Raw genomic sequence first — 15,616 nt, forward strand, 5'->3', positions numbered from 1 at the left:
GGTCGGGAAAATAAAGACAATCGCGGGTTGCATGTGAGTATTTTTAACTGAGTTAACTCCTCATAATTTATTTAAGGGCTTGAGTTCAGGATGCCCATGTTATTTTTCTGAATTTCTACATTAGACTTAAATGCATCTGAAAACTGATAACTGGCAGTCTGGCAACTGATATTATTTTGATCACTGAAATCTATTTTTGTAACCAAAGATGTCTCAGTCCTGTGGCCAGGGGACCAAAAAACACACAGAAAAGCCATATGATTTTTTTTTTTTGCTCTTTTGCAATTAGACATTCAACATTTGTAGGCAACTTTACTGTGTGTCAGGAATGGTACTAAAAACTTATGTATACGTTATTTCTTTCAGTCCTGACAACCCCAACAACTACTTACAGCACTTAGTGTAGGACACAGTACAAACCATACACTGGAAAGTGCTTATTAAACAAAGCAAGAATGAATAACAGCAGATTCCATTTAAAGAGCCCAAAGTATATACCAGAAACTTGTGCCAAATGCTTACATTCACTATCCTATTCAATCTTCTCAACAAACCTGAGATAACATAGGAGACAACTTTGGTGGTGTTGCCCACTTTCTCTGAAAACCACCTCTTGCTTAAAGCAGGACCTGGTAACCAACTGCACTAGGGGCCAGCCATATGTACGAGACCACCCACAGTAGTCTGCCCACCATAACAGAAGGACTCACACAGCCCACGCAGGGGGCACACCTATAACGTGTAGTTCTGGTAACCAGAGCGGAACGTGCTGCTGGGACACATAGGACAACTTGTACAAAAGGCAACTTCTCTGAGGTCAGGAAAGGTAACCAATTACCAGATACAGAGAAATTAAAATAGCAACTTAGGCAACATGAAGTAACAGAGGAACAAGTCACAAATGAAGGAACATGATAAAGAAGAAGAACCAAGTGAAGTGGAGACAGACAGAGGAAGACTTCCAGGTAATGATCATAAAGATGATCAAAGAACTCAGGAGAAGACTGGATGAACAGAGTGAGAAGGTAGAAGTTTTTAACAAAGAGTTAGAAAATATAAAGAAGAACCAAATAGAGATGAAGAATACAATAACCCAAATGAAAAATACACCAGAAGGAATCAACAGCAGATTAAAGGATACAGAGAATGGATCAGTGAGCTGGAAGATAGAGTAGTGGAAATCACTGAAGTTGAAGAGAAAAAAAAATAAAAAGAAATAAGGACAGTTTAAGAGATCTCTGGGACAACATTAAGTGTACTAACACTCACATTATAGGGGTCCCAGAAGAAGAAGAGAAAAAGGGTCAGAGAACATATCTGAAGACATAATACAGAAAGCTTCCCTAACCTGGGAAAAGAAATAGACATTCAGATCCAGGAATCAGAGTCCCAAACAGGATTAACCCAAAGCAGTCCACACCAAGACATACTGTAATCGAAATGGCAAAAATTAAAAATAAAGAGAGAATATTAAAAGTAACAAGGGAGAAGCAACAAGTTACATACGAAGGACTTTCCATAAGGCTATTAGCTGACTTTTCAAGAGAAACTCCACAGGCCAGAAGGGAGTGGCATGATATATTTAAAGTAATGAAAGGGAAAAACCAACAACCAAGAACACTCTACCCAGCAAGGCTTTCATTCATAGTTGACGGTGAGATCAAAAGTTTTACATTCAAGTAAAAGCTAAAAGAGTTCCACACCACCAAAACATCTTTACACGAAATGTTAAAGGGACCACTCTAAGCAAAAAAGAAAGGCCACAACCATAAACATGAAAACTATAAAAGGAAAAAGCTCATCAGTAAAGGCAAATACACAGTAAAAATAGTAAATCAACCACATACAAAACTAGAAGGAAAGTTAAAAAACAAAAATAGTAAAATCATCTATATTCATAATAAGCAGTTAAGGGATGAAAAACACAAAACAAAAAGAGGGAAATATCATGTCAAAAACAGTAATAGTGAGGTGAGGGGAGTAAAAATTCAGGGTTGTCAAAATGTGTTTGAAATTAAAAGATCAGCAACTTAAAATAATGATAGCCAGATAGATTGCTATATATAAACCTCATGGTATCCACAAACCAAAAATCTATAATAGATTCACACACACAAAAGAGAAAAGAATCTAAATAAACACCAAAGAGAGTCATCAAATCACAAGGGAAGAGAACAAAAGAAGAAAAAAGGAGCAAAAAAGGACTACAAAAACAGTCCCAAAACAATTAACAAAATAGCAATAAATACAGACCTATCAATAATTACTTTAAATATAAGTGGGCTAAATACTCTAATCAAAAGACAGAGTGGCAGAATGAATACAAAAACAAGACCCATATATATGCTGCCTACAAGAGACTCACTTCAGATCTAAAGACACACACAGAAAGAAAGTGAGGGAATGGAAAAAAGTATTCCATGCAAATGTAAATCAAAAGAAAATTGGGGTAGCAATACTTATATCATACAAAATTGACTTTAAAACAAAGATTGTAACAAGTGACAAGGAAGCGACAAGGATTATATAACAATCAAAGGATCAATTCAAGATATAACATCTGTAAATACATATGCACCCAACATAGTAGCACATATATACATAGAGCAAATATTAATAGTCATAAAGGGAAAAACTGACAGTAACACAATAGTAGAGGAGTTTAACACTCCGCTTATATCAATGGACAGATTATTCAGACAGAATATCAATAAGGAAACACTGGCCTTAAATGATACATAAGGCCATCTGGACTTATATACATAGGATGTTCCATCCAAAAGCAGCAGAATACACATTTTTTTTCAAATGCACATGGAACATCCTCCAGAATAGAGCACATGCTAGGCCACCAAAAAAAGTCTTGGTAAATTTAAGAAAATTGAAATCATATCAAGAATCTTTTCTGACCACAACACTATGAGACTAGAAATCAACTACAAGAAAAAAAAAAAACTGCAAAAAACACAAATATGTGGAGGTTAAATAAAAAGCTACTAAACAACCAACAGATCACTGAAGAAATCAAAGAAGAAATTTAAAAATACCTGGAGACAAATGAAAATGAAAACACAATGATCCAAAATCTATGGTACACAGCATGAGCAGTTTTAAGAGAAAAGTTTATACTGATACAAGCCTACCTCAGGAAACAATAAAAATCTCAAATAAACAACTTATCTTTCACCTAAAGGAACTCAATAAGAAGAATAAATTCCAAAGTTAATAGATGGAAAGAAATCATAAAGATCAGAGCAGAAATAAATGAAATAGATTTTAAAAAATATATGATAGAAATGGTCAATGAAATTAAGAGCTGGTTATTTGAAAAGAAAAATAAAATTGGTAAACATTTAGCCAGACTCATTGAGAAAAAAAGAGATAGACCCCAATAAAATCAATAAATAAAACTCAATAAAATTAGAAATGAAAAAGAAGTTACAATCAACATCACAGAAACACAAAGGATCATGAGAGATTACTATGAACAACTATATGCCAATAAAGTAGACAACTTAGAAGAAATGGACAAATTTCTAGAAATATACAATCTCTCAAGACTGAACCAAGAAGAAACAGAAAATATGAACAGCCCAATTACCAGTAATGAAAATGAAACAGCAATTTAAAAAAAAAACCTCCCAGCAAACAAAAGTCCAGAACCAGATGGCTACACAGGTATATTTTACCAAACATTTACAAGAGTTAACACTTAGCCTTCTCAAACTATTCCCCAAAAATTGCAGAGGAAGGAATGCTTCTGAATTAATTCTAAGAGGCCAGAATCACGATGATACTAAAAACAAACAAAGGTATCACACGCGCGTGCACACACACACACACACATACAAATTACAGGCCAATATTACTGATAAACATAGATGAAAAAATCATTAACAAAATATTAGCAAACTGAATCCAACAATACATTAAAAGGATCATACACCATAATCAATAGGGATTTATCCCAGGGATGCAAAGATAGTTCAAAATCCACAAATCAGTCAGTGTGATAAGCCACATTAACATTAAAAAATAAAAATCATATGATCATTTCAATAGATGCAGAAAAAGCTTTTTACAAAATTCAACATCCAGTTATGACTAAAAAAAGCTTTCTACAATGTGGCTATAGAGGAAACATACTTCAACATAATAAAGGCCATGTATGATAAGCCCAGAGCTAACATCACATTTAGTGATGAAAAGCTAAAAGCACTTCCTCTAAGATAAGGAATAAGACAAGGATGCCAACTCTCACCACTTTTATTCAAAATAGTATTATTGGAAGTCCTAGCCACAGCAATCAGACAAGAAAAAGAAATAAAAGGAATCCAAATTAGAAAGGAAGAAGTAAAATTATCACTGTTGGTAGATGATATGACGCTGACACTATACACAGATAATCCTAAAGGTGCTGCCAAAACACTACTAGAGCTGATGCATGAATAATTTGGTAAAATTGCAGGTACTGTGTTCATGGACTGGGAAAATTAATATTGTTAAAATGACCATACTACCCAAGGCAATCTATAGATTCAATGCAATCTCTATCACAATACCAGTGGCATTTTTCACAGAACTAGGACAAAAACATCCTAAAATTTATATAGAACCAAAAAAGACCCCTAAACAATCTTGAGAAAGGAAAATAGAGCTGGAGGTATCATGCTCCCTGACTTCAGATTATACTACAAAGCTACAATAATCATAATAGTATGGCACTGACATAAAAACAGATACAAAGTTCAATGAAACAGAATAGAGAGCCCAGAAAAAGACCCATACACTTATAGTCAATTAATCTATGACAAAGGAGGCAAGAATACACAATGAGGAAAAGACAGTATCTTCAATAAGTGGTGCTGGGAAAACTGGACAGCAACATGTAAAAGAATGAAACTAAAACATTTTCTCACACCATATACAAAAATAAACTCAAAATGGATTAAAGATCTAAATGTAAGATGGCAGTGGGGTTATTGCTCAAATGGTAGAGTGCATGTTTAGCATGCATAAGGTCTCGGATTCAGTCCCCAGTACCTTCATTAAAAAATAAATAAGAATAAATATAAGACTGAAAATTATAAGACTCCCAGAAGAAAACATAAGTAGAACACTCTTTGACATAAATCATAGCAATTTTTTTTGGATCTGTCTCCTAAGACAAAGAAAACAAAATAAAAAATAAACAAATGGGACCTAATTAAAGTTAAAAGCTTTTGCACAGCAAAGGAAACCATATACAAAACAAAAAGACAACCTACTGAATGGAAGAAAATATTTGCAAGTGATATGACCAAAAAGGAGTTAATATCCAAAATATATAAACAGTTCATACAACTCAATATCAAAAAAACAAACAACTCAATTAAAAAGTGGGCAGAAGATCTGAATAGATATTTTCCAAAGACATACAGATGGTCAACAGGCACATGAAAAGATGGTCAACACTGCTAACCATCAGGAAATGCAAATCAAAAGCACAATGAGATATTGCCTCACATGTCGTAATGGCTATCCTCAAAAAGACCACAAATAACAACATTGGCAAGGATGTGGAGAAAAGGGAACCCTCACACACTGTTGGTGGGAATGTAAATTGGTGTAGCCACTAAGGAAAACAGTATGGAGGGTCCTTTAAAAAACTAAAAATAAAACTACCATATGATCCATCAATTCCACTCCTAGGTATATAACCAAAGAAAAGAAAACAGAAACACTAATTTGAAAAGATACATGCCTCCCAATGTTCATAGCAGCCTTATTTATAATAGTCAAGACATGGAAGCAACCTAAGTGTCCATCAACAGTTGAATGGATAGAGAAGATGTGGTAGGTAGGTAGGCAGGTAGGTATATAGATAGACAGACAGACGATAGACAGAGACAGAGATATATATACACACATATGTAATGGATTGTTACTCAGCTATAAAAAAGAATGAAATTCTGCCATTTGCAACAACATAGATGGACCTGGAGGGTATTATGCTTAGTGAAATAAGTCAGGCAGAAAAAAAAAAATACTGTATGTTATCATTTACATACAGAATCTTAAAAATAAAGCAAATGAAAGAATATAACAAAACAGAAACAGACTCACAGATATTGAGAACAAATTCATGGTTACCAGTGGGTAGACAAAAGACAGGCAAGATATGGGTAGGGGATAAAGAGGGGCAAACTACTACATTTACATAAATAAGCTACAAGGATATACTGTACAGCACAGAGAATACAGCCAATATTTTATAACTATAAGTGGACTATAACATTTAAAAATCATGAATCATTATGTTGTACACCTAAAATTTATGTAATATTGTAAATCAACTACACTTCAACTTAAAACATTAAAAAAGAACACACTCCTAAAAAGCAGCCAGGATATATTGTATAACACAGGTAATATAGTTAATTTTTATATTTTTAAATGGAATATAATCTATATGAATTTTGAATCACTATGTTGTACATCTGAAAGTAGTATTATAAATCAACTATACCTCTATTTTTTTAAACTAATTTCTACTTACACAAATGTCCACTAGCTGCCATGTTTGTGCTATATGGCCCTGCCCTATTGGTCACAGTCACTTGGATCAGACCTGAACACCTAATGCAGCTCAGGCAATCAGATTTTCTCTTGGGAATGTGGACTTAAGGCTGAAAGAGGGTCAGTTAGGTCAGTTATGGCTGCTGTGAACTCACTCCTCAGCTGCAGTGTGGACTTTTTTATGGAATAATAGAGAAAGAGGATTCGTAGGGTGAGAAGAATTAGAAGACTGAGCAGAGAGGTGCAGAGACAAGAGGCAGAGTGGTTTCCCATCTGCTTCTCTAGTTCCCCATTCCAGGACCTCACAAAGCCCAGACTTGGGTTCTAGTAAACCCTTCTTTTTTGCTTAAAATGGTTCAAGTTGGTTCCCATTAGTTGCAATAGTTGCTATCCAAAAAGATCTAAACTAAGATAGGTAAACATTATTTTTCCCCTTCTCCATATGAAGAAATTGAAGCTCAGAGGAAGTCAAGTGAATTCCCTAAGGGCACAATTCAGTGAGTGGTAGAGCAAAGACACAAACCTAAGTCCACCCAACTCTGCAGCCTGAGATGTTTCCCTTTCCACAAGCTAGTGTTTCATGGTTCAGATCAATGGGACCAACTGATCAATCTTTCACCCCTTTTTCAAACTTTTTGAGGGCTGGGGCCATGTTCGGCTCTCTGTAGCAGCCCTACCTGGACTAAACACTGTCAGATTTCACTAGCAACCCTGGTGGGATGGAGATTTCATGGGACCAGAGGAAACTTCATGGCGTGACTGCTAGGAAGTTAATGGGTTTTGTGGATGCAAATTGTAGAGGCAGAGAAGTGGGGCATGGAACTGAGATCCTTCCTCGAGACCTTGACAAACAAGCCAATGAGCAATTCATGAAAGTCCACGGCAGCCCTAAAGTGGGACAGGGACCAACATGAGACTGAAGTCCTTGGTAGGGGCTACTGCCTGCCATCGTAAAAAATGGAGAACTCGTATCTCTTCCTCGTGCCACAACCCTCAGCCTGGCTGCCTCGACTTCAGCCTTGGCAGGATAAGTGGAATGAGAATTGGCTTAGGCTCAGGCCAAACTCAGGGGCTGGATTAAGAGCACCCCATTCTACAGAGACTGGACGATTTGATCCCCTCCGCACGTATAGATCCCACCCCATCTTCTACAAGGCAGCCAGAGAGATCTTTCTAAAACACATCCCTGACCATGTCACTCCCTCTTTAAAGCCCTTACATGGCCCCCAAGGCTCTCAGCCTATTATTCAAGACTTTACTTAGCCTGTCATTCAAGGCCTTTATGACCTGCTGTGGTAAAATTGTAAAATTAGAAATATATTTGGTCTTTGTCCTGTGTTCCTGACACAGAGCAAGTAAAACCCACATAATTTCCTGAGTGTGAAGGGTGATAGGAGCATCTTTTGTTATAATACTTGGTTTTTGAATCAAGCTCCTAAGACTCTTGAAACTTCCTAAGTGATAGGAGTGTCTTTTGATAATCATACCAAACCTTTTGATCCCACCTGAATTATGCTAATAAGGTGACTTAGGGTGGGGTCCCCACACAGCCTTAGAATGGCTACGATCACCAGGAATACCAAGTTATTACAGGGTTGGAACTTTCAGTCCTACCCAATGACCTATGGGAAAGGGATGGAGGGAGCTGGGGGCTGGACATTAAGCTGTATTAAACCCTTGAATAATGAGACTTGATGAGCTTCCTGGTAGGTGAACACATGGAGGTACCAGGAGGGTAGTGCCCCCAGAGGGGTCACAGAAGCTTCACACACTGCTCCCCATCCTCACGCCTGGCCCTATATATCTCTCCCCACTGGCTGTTCCTGAGTTGTACCCCTCATAAGAAACTGGTAAACATAAGTAAAGTGCTTCCCTGAGTTCTGTGAGCCATTCTAGCAAACTGTTGAACCCAAGGAGGGGATCATGGGAACCCTCTATTTATCCCCAAAGGGTAGCTTTGCAACTGATATCTAAAGTGGGGGGCAGTCTTGCAGTACTGCGCCTTTAAATGGTACAGTCTGTGCTAACTCCGGGTAGTTGCAGAATTGAATTGAGTTGTTGGACATCCGTTTGGTGTCTGGAGAGTTCGAGAATCAATTGCTAGTGTGGAAAACACTCCAGACCCGCCATTCCAATCTTCTCTCATAACAAACCAGTCATCACACTCAACTATGCTACCAACATTCCAAATTACTCCCGTCCCTGGAATCACCTGGTCTTTCAACAGCTACACCACCATTGTGCACACAAGTTATTCTCTCTCCTGGAACATCACCCAATCCTGTCCAACTGGCGAAATCTTAAACTTTAAGCTCAATTCAAGGAGCACAACCTCAAACCAGACTTTCTAACCTCCTCAGATGGGGTTAAGTGTCCTTTCTCTGTGCGTGTCTGGCCCAGAAAACATATTATCCTGTGACCATTGGTTTATACATCTGCCTCCCCTGACAGATTGTGGGCTCCTTAAGAACAGAGACCTAATTTTCCACATCATTTTTTTCACCAGCACACAATAGAGTGTTGGGCCTGTAGTAGCATCAGTAAGTATGTTTGGGATGCATGAACGGACAAATGCAGATGGAGTAAACGGATGAGTGAAGTGGCAGGGCACAGCCACTGAAGGAGTGACACAGCAATTGAGGACAGGACAAACTGGTTAGAACCAAGATGGCAGAATATTCGACTTTCAGCAGAACTTGAGCCTCCTGGCACACCCAAAGGTGCCACGAGAGTTCCCCTGGCTGACCACAAAGGTCAAAATGTGGGTGGGGGGCGGTTTCCTGGAAATCCTCGCCCCTTCCCCAAAGTCGTTGGAATAATCCTCCCACCCATTAGCATGTGAGATTACCGAGCCCATAAAACCTAACAACGCCACAGCTCGTGGTCGCGCTCGCTCCGCTGCTCTCTCACCTTCTGAGATGGTCCGCACTCTGTCTATGGGGTGTGTATCTACTTTTACTTTAAACTAAACACCCGACACCTCTCAGCTTCTCTGCCTCTCACCTTTCTGAGATGGCCCACATTCTGCCTATGGAGTGTGTATCTCCTAAGCCGTTTTCCCTTCTGAGAGAGACAGACCGCACTCTGTCCGTGGAGTGTGTATCTCTCTAAATAAACTTACTTTCACGTTAACCACGCCTTGCTCTTGAATTCTTCCCTGCGCGTGGCAAGAACATATTCTCCCCCAACATGAGTAGATGGGTGAATAAACTGGAGTTGGTTGGATAAATGACTAGGAGAAAGAATAAGTTGGGGTGTGGGAGGATATGGAGGTGGAGAGATGAGAGGAACGTTGGATAGATGGATGGATGTCAAAAACTTCATTTAACTCATTAATGAGGGAACCATTAAGATATACACAATTCAAAGTAGAAGCCAAAGTGCAGCCACAAGTACAGCATTTAGCCCATCCACCCCAACAAGATGTCAACAGATCTTACCTGATTAAATTAATTTGCATCTCAATGGACAGGAATAGTTTCCATCACAATAGTTTTCTACAACTTGCAAAACAATAAAACAGCTTAGAGACCATGAAAGGTACAAACTCCTATAGAAATAGATAACCACGTGCCAGGTAACACCTCTAATATTAGAAGGACACCTGGTAATCTTTTCTGCCTATTAAAAAAAAAAGGTTTGCAAGGGGAGTTAATTAGGTTTGTTTGTTTGTTTGTTTATTATTTTTTAATGGAGGTGTTGGAGACTGAAGCCAGGACCTCATGCATGCTAAGCATGCACTCTACCACTGAGCTATAGCCACCCCCTTTTCTGCCTGTTTTAACGTGCTTCATCATTTTACCTGACACAGCTTAACCAGGGGTGCATCTCTAGAAAGGTACTTAAATTCAGAGGACCTCAGTTCCTCATCTGCCCAGTGGGGACAAAGCACAAAATTCTCCAAGCTCTCAGCAGAGAACAGCTCAGAAGGAGCTGCTTTGGGTTTTACAGATATTCTCTCATCCCCTGAGCTTCCTCCCTCTATTTCAGCACCACCTCTGAGCTGCCTCTGCCTCTACCCCCGACCAAGCACAAATCAATACTTCTTTCTTCATGTCCCCTTAATACCACCGAGACATGTTCAAGGGGAGGGAGGGAGGGACGGATGGATGGAGGGAGGGATGGATGAATGGATTGGAAAATAGGAGGTGAGACCAGTGGATAAGTGGGAGGATAGATGGACAGACAATAGGAGCATGGGAGGAAGGATACATAGATTCATAGGAGGAGAGATGAGTGGATGGATAGATGGATAAATGGACAGATGGATGGATCAATCAATTCTGTTGCCTGCATGGCTAAGCCTAGCATTCAGTCCTTAGGTCATTTTTGCGGACAGGGTTGTGCTGCCTGCCAGCGACTCCTGAAATTCAACATATACAAAATTAAACTCATAGTCTTCTTTCCCAAACTTGATCCCCTTCCAGTGAATGGCAACATCATCCATCTCACATGCCAGAAACCTAGGCATCATCCTTGATTCTACCCACTCCCTCAACGCCCATTCCCGAGACATCACCAAGTTACTGATTTTACCTTCAATATGTTATCTCCAACCAGTCCATCTCTCTCCATCTCCAGGGCCACCATCACTTCTCTCCTGGGCTAGTGTGATCACCACCTCTCCAGCCTCCCTGCCTCCATTCTGTCTTGCCCCCAGCCATCACTCCAGTACCAACTAAGCTGTCTTTTCAATACACAGGTCTGATTATGCCACCACCACTCCTCCAATATTGTTTAAGACATTCTTATGCCTTCCACTGCTCCTAAGATCAAAAGCAGTCCTGGCCCCTGCCCACTTCTCCTGCCTCATCCCACACCTCGACAAGTCAGACCTCCCGTAGCACTCATTCACGTGTTCCCCAAACTTGTGGTATGTCTCATCATGGTAACTTGACAGTTATCTCTGTGACTCCTTGGCTAGTTTCTGCCACCTCTAGGCAGTAAGCCCCACAAAAAAGAGACCATATCTATTTTGGCTTTACTTGTTTTGAAGTGAAGCAGGCATGGGCACAAATCTGGGTTCTGCCCCTAATGAGCTATGTGACCTTGAACAAGTACCTTGACCTCCATAAACCTTGCTGCACATGAAAAAAATGGAGATGCTATTGTCCCCCTCTATGGGATATTGAGAGGATAGAATTAAATAATGCAATAAATAATGTCTAGGAGGACATGTCATGATGGGGCTGGGAGCAGAAGCAGACGGTCTGCATGCAGACCCTGCTCACCCCTCAGCCAGCTCACCCTGAAATGAGCTCTACCCTGAATACAAATGTCTGAGCAGGTCCAGAAATAGGCGCCCCCACTTGGGCCTCTGTGGATAAGACAGGAGGGGCTGCCTTTTACACTTTATTACCTGGAGACTCTCTCAGGGTCCTGGAAGGGTGGCTTCCCTCCTAACAGGAGACAGGGAGCAACAGTCTGCCCCAGCCCTCCACCCAGAAAAAGGGGTGGCGATGGCATATTCAACTCCCAGAAGGGTTTAGGAACTCAGAGACCAGCCTTCTTAACATGTCCATTTCATTAAGTCCCTTCCTCCCTCAAGAGTCTACGGTGGCTCTCGCTGCACAGCATCAGATGCAGCTTCCTTTATCTGGAACCTCACCTCCACCCTCCGTCTGGTACCTGGTGCCCCAGAGCCCATCCTTCATCCAGGCCGGCCTCTTCACTAGCCTCCATACTGCTTCCTGACCTCAGTCCCTTCCCTCCATCCTAGAAAGCTTTCTATCTTCAGGCATCCCTCTCTAAATCCTTCCCCACCCCCTCAAAGCCCCCTCTTCCAGAAAGCCCTCTAGGACTGACCCAGCCCACACTAATTTCTCTCTCTCCTGGGGGCCCGAGACCCTGATGTCTCCAATTAAAGACTAAGCGCTGATGTTAAAACAGACCCAACTGGATGAAATCCCAAGCTTACTACTGTTAAACGATACCTTTTTTAAAGGATAAAATCATGAGGGTTATACAGCCATAAGATGAACACATGTCAAAGATTTCATTTAACTCATTGCTTAATGATGAAACCAATAAGATGTACACAATTCAAAGTAGAATCCAACGTGTAGCCACAAGTACAGCTTTCAGCCCACACACCCCCAACAAGATACCAACTGTTCTCACCTGATAAAAATGCAAATGGTTACATCTCAACGGCCAAGCATACATTCAGTTTTCCACAACTTACAAAATAATAAATAAAATAATAAACAAAACAATAAAACATCTCAGAGACCATCAGAGGTACATACTCCTATATAAACAGATAACCATGCGCCAGATAACACCTCACATTCAATTAGAAGGACAGTTGGTAATCTTTTCTGTCTGTTTGAAAGTGTTTCATAATCTTACCTTTCATCCTTCAGCCAGCTTTCAGCAGCTTAACCAGGGGTGTATCTCTGGAAAATCACTGAAATTTAGAGGGTCTCAGTCTCCTCATTCATAAAGAGGGGAGAAAGCACAAAATGTCCAAGCTCTCGCCAGAGAGCAGCTCCAGAAGGCGCTGCTGCAGGTTTTACAGGTACTTCCCTGCCCCCAGCGTCCTCCCTCAACTTCAGCACCACCTGCAGCTCCCAGGCCTTGAAAGGGCTCTGCTCGCGAACCCATCCCCCACCAAGCACGAACCAAGCTCTCTTCTCTTCCTTCACCTTCCTTAATATGTTCCAGGGGGCTGTTGGCAAAAATCAGAGGGAAAGAGGAAAAACCTTTGAAAAGCCGGTGGGATAAGCTTCCCCATCATCTCATTCTCTTTTTAGGACATGGTGTGCGCCCCACCCCCAAAACCAAGGCAATCTGGAGAGCCGGGCGCTTTGTAACAGAATTCAAGGCTGGGGAGATGCTTTTGACATAATTCTGTATAAGGGTTATACTAGCAAGAGGTAACCTTCCTTAGACAGATGTCTCACCCAGACCCCAGGCCATCCTGACAGCCTCTCCCCTCCCTACTCCACCCTTAGTATCAGAAGATTCCCCACAGTAATAGAATTGGTAAGTTGGCCATACCCTAGGAGTGACAGGCGTAACACAGAGCACACTCTAGGGCAAGTCCCCTAGCACCTGGCACCTGAGGACTCTTTCGGGACACCTCAGTGTCCTGAGATGACACTGCATGACTTCCCGCAGGCTCCTCCCTCCAGCCTCCCCACCCTGCTCTTGGTCTAGAAGACCCGAAACACCACTGTGCTTCCCTGCTGCCGAGGAAATGCCCCTCCTGCAAGTCTGACCCCAAACAGAAGAAAGCCTCAAAAATGTACGGATATACCCATTGAAATCAAGAACAGGCACAGACATGCACAAACTTACCCATGAGGAGGTTCACTGGGAAAAACTGGGAACTGAACACCTAGCAATAGAGGATTGATTAAATAAAATACAACCGTGTGATGCAATGCTCAGCAGCCATTAAAAGGGTGACATCGAAGAGGAGGGGCAATTAGCAAGCTGACTCCATGAAGGACACTTGGAGAGCTGTGAGATAAACAAAGAAAAGGAAACCTCAACATTAACAGTGACCATTTTTTGTGTTCTTTTTTCACCTTTTGATGTTTCTCCAGTGTCCCACACTAATATTTATTTGTGGATGGATAGATAGGCAAATGGACATAAGCCAACCCCCCCCCGAGCTAGACTCAATACGACCATGCCCAGTGGAAAGCAGTCCTGGGTTCCAGTGTGAAGAACAAGCCAGATTTGCCAGACCACTGGTGCTCAAGTGGAGGGAGGAAGGGTATGAACTCTTTAGGGCTAGAGCCTTTCACAAGGTCCCCACAAAATACACAAACAGTCTTGTCATAGGGGACAGATTACAAGTAATACCACTCAACCACCAGAATACCCACCCTGCACGGATCAGCAGGTGTCTCTCAGGAAGGTCAAGGCCACCTTTAGTAAGGTTAGGCAGCAGGTACAGCCCTGGCCTGGGAGTCATAGCGCCTCCAATCTTACTCTCTGGCCCTGGCCTGTCGCCTCCTTCCGCTAGTCTTTTATTTGTTCATCCATAAAATAAGTGTCTGGGGTTGGACAAAGGACCTCTCGTGTCCCATTTCTTAGGGCTCTGAGAGATGTTTCCCCTTCTTCTGGCTCCATGCCCTACATAGCACATATGCCCCTATAACAGCCCCAGATGGAGCTGGAATCCCTCAGCCTGGGTCCCACCGCCTCCCATGGTCTGGGATTGGAAGGGGGATGGTGTAGATGGTGCAGGAGGCAGAATGAGCAGTTACCAAAGGAGGCTAGGAAGCGTCCTGACCCACCAGGGCTCTAGATCATGCAGGTCCCTCTGCACCCACCCAGGGAAGCTTGAGGCACGGTGACTGGCAGCAGTGGCATGGAGTGAGGTTTGTCTTCCCCACCAGAGCTCACTCTGACCACACTCTCCTCGCAGTGCCAATGGCTGCCTCGCTACTCTCCTATGCTATCCCCATGGCCCCTCACCTTCCCCAAGGGTTATCATCAACATGTGCGGCTCGTTGTTTATTTTTGAGAACCACTTACTAGCTGCCATCCACAAAATGAGGTTAGGAGAAATATCAACAAAGTATTTCATCAATTCATTCATCAAATTTACAGTGAATACTAGTGCAGGCCCCCAAGGGTCTCCCTCCTGGGGCTCCCAGTTAAGTAGGGGAGATTAAATAAATGATTCCACAAATAACTGGAGAGCACCACACTAGCAAGGGTGCAAAAAACAACTCTATTGTAATGAAGAAAGAGAGGTCTAGGGTATGGACTGGGCTTGTCCGAGGCCCCAAAGTAGAGCGGGGACAGAGCAGTTCCTGAAAGCCAGGAGCCCCTCCGTGAGCCAGGCACTCGTTGGGGCAGGCATGTGTCTTCCAGGGCCGAGCTCTGTGCCTGAGGTTTGGGGATAGGGAATACAGAGGGCATTGGGTTAAGCGAGGGGGTAAGGAAATAGACGAGTTGGTCGCTCAGGAGGGGAAGGCTTCAGCCGGGCCTAGCTGACATCTCGCACACCCCAGAACTCACCGGCTGGCAACTGGGAGCAGAAGGCCCTCCCAGGCTTGTCTGCCCCTCCCAGTGGCCGTGACAGGGGTCCCCTGCC

Source organism: Camelus ferus, chromosome 9 (assembly GCF_009834535.1).
Source record: "Camelus ferus isolate YT-003-E chromosome 9, BCGSAC_Cfer_1.0, whole genome shotgun sequence".
NCBI lineage: Eukaryota > Metazoa > Chordata > Mammalia > Artiodactyla > Camelidae > Camelus > Camelus ferus.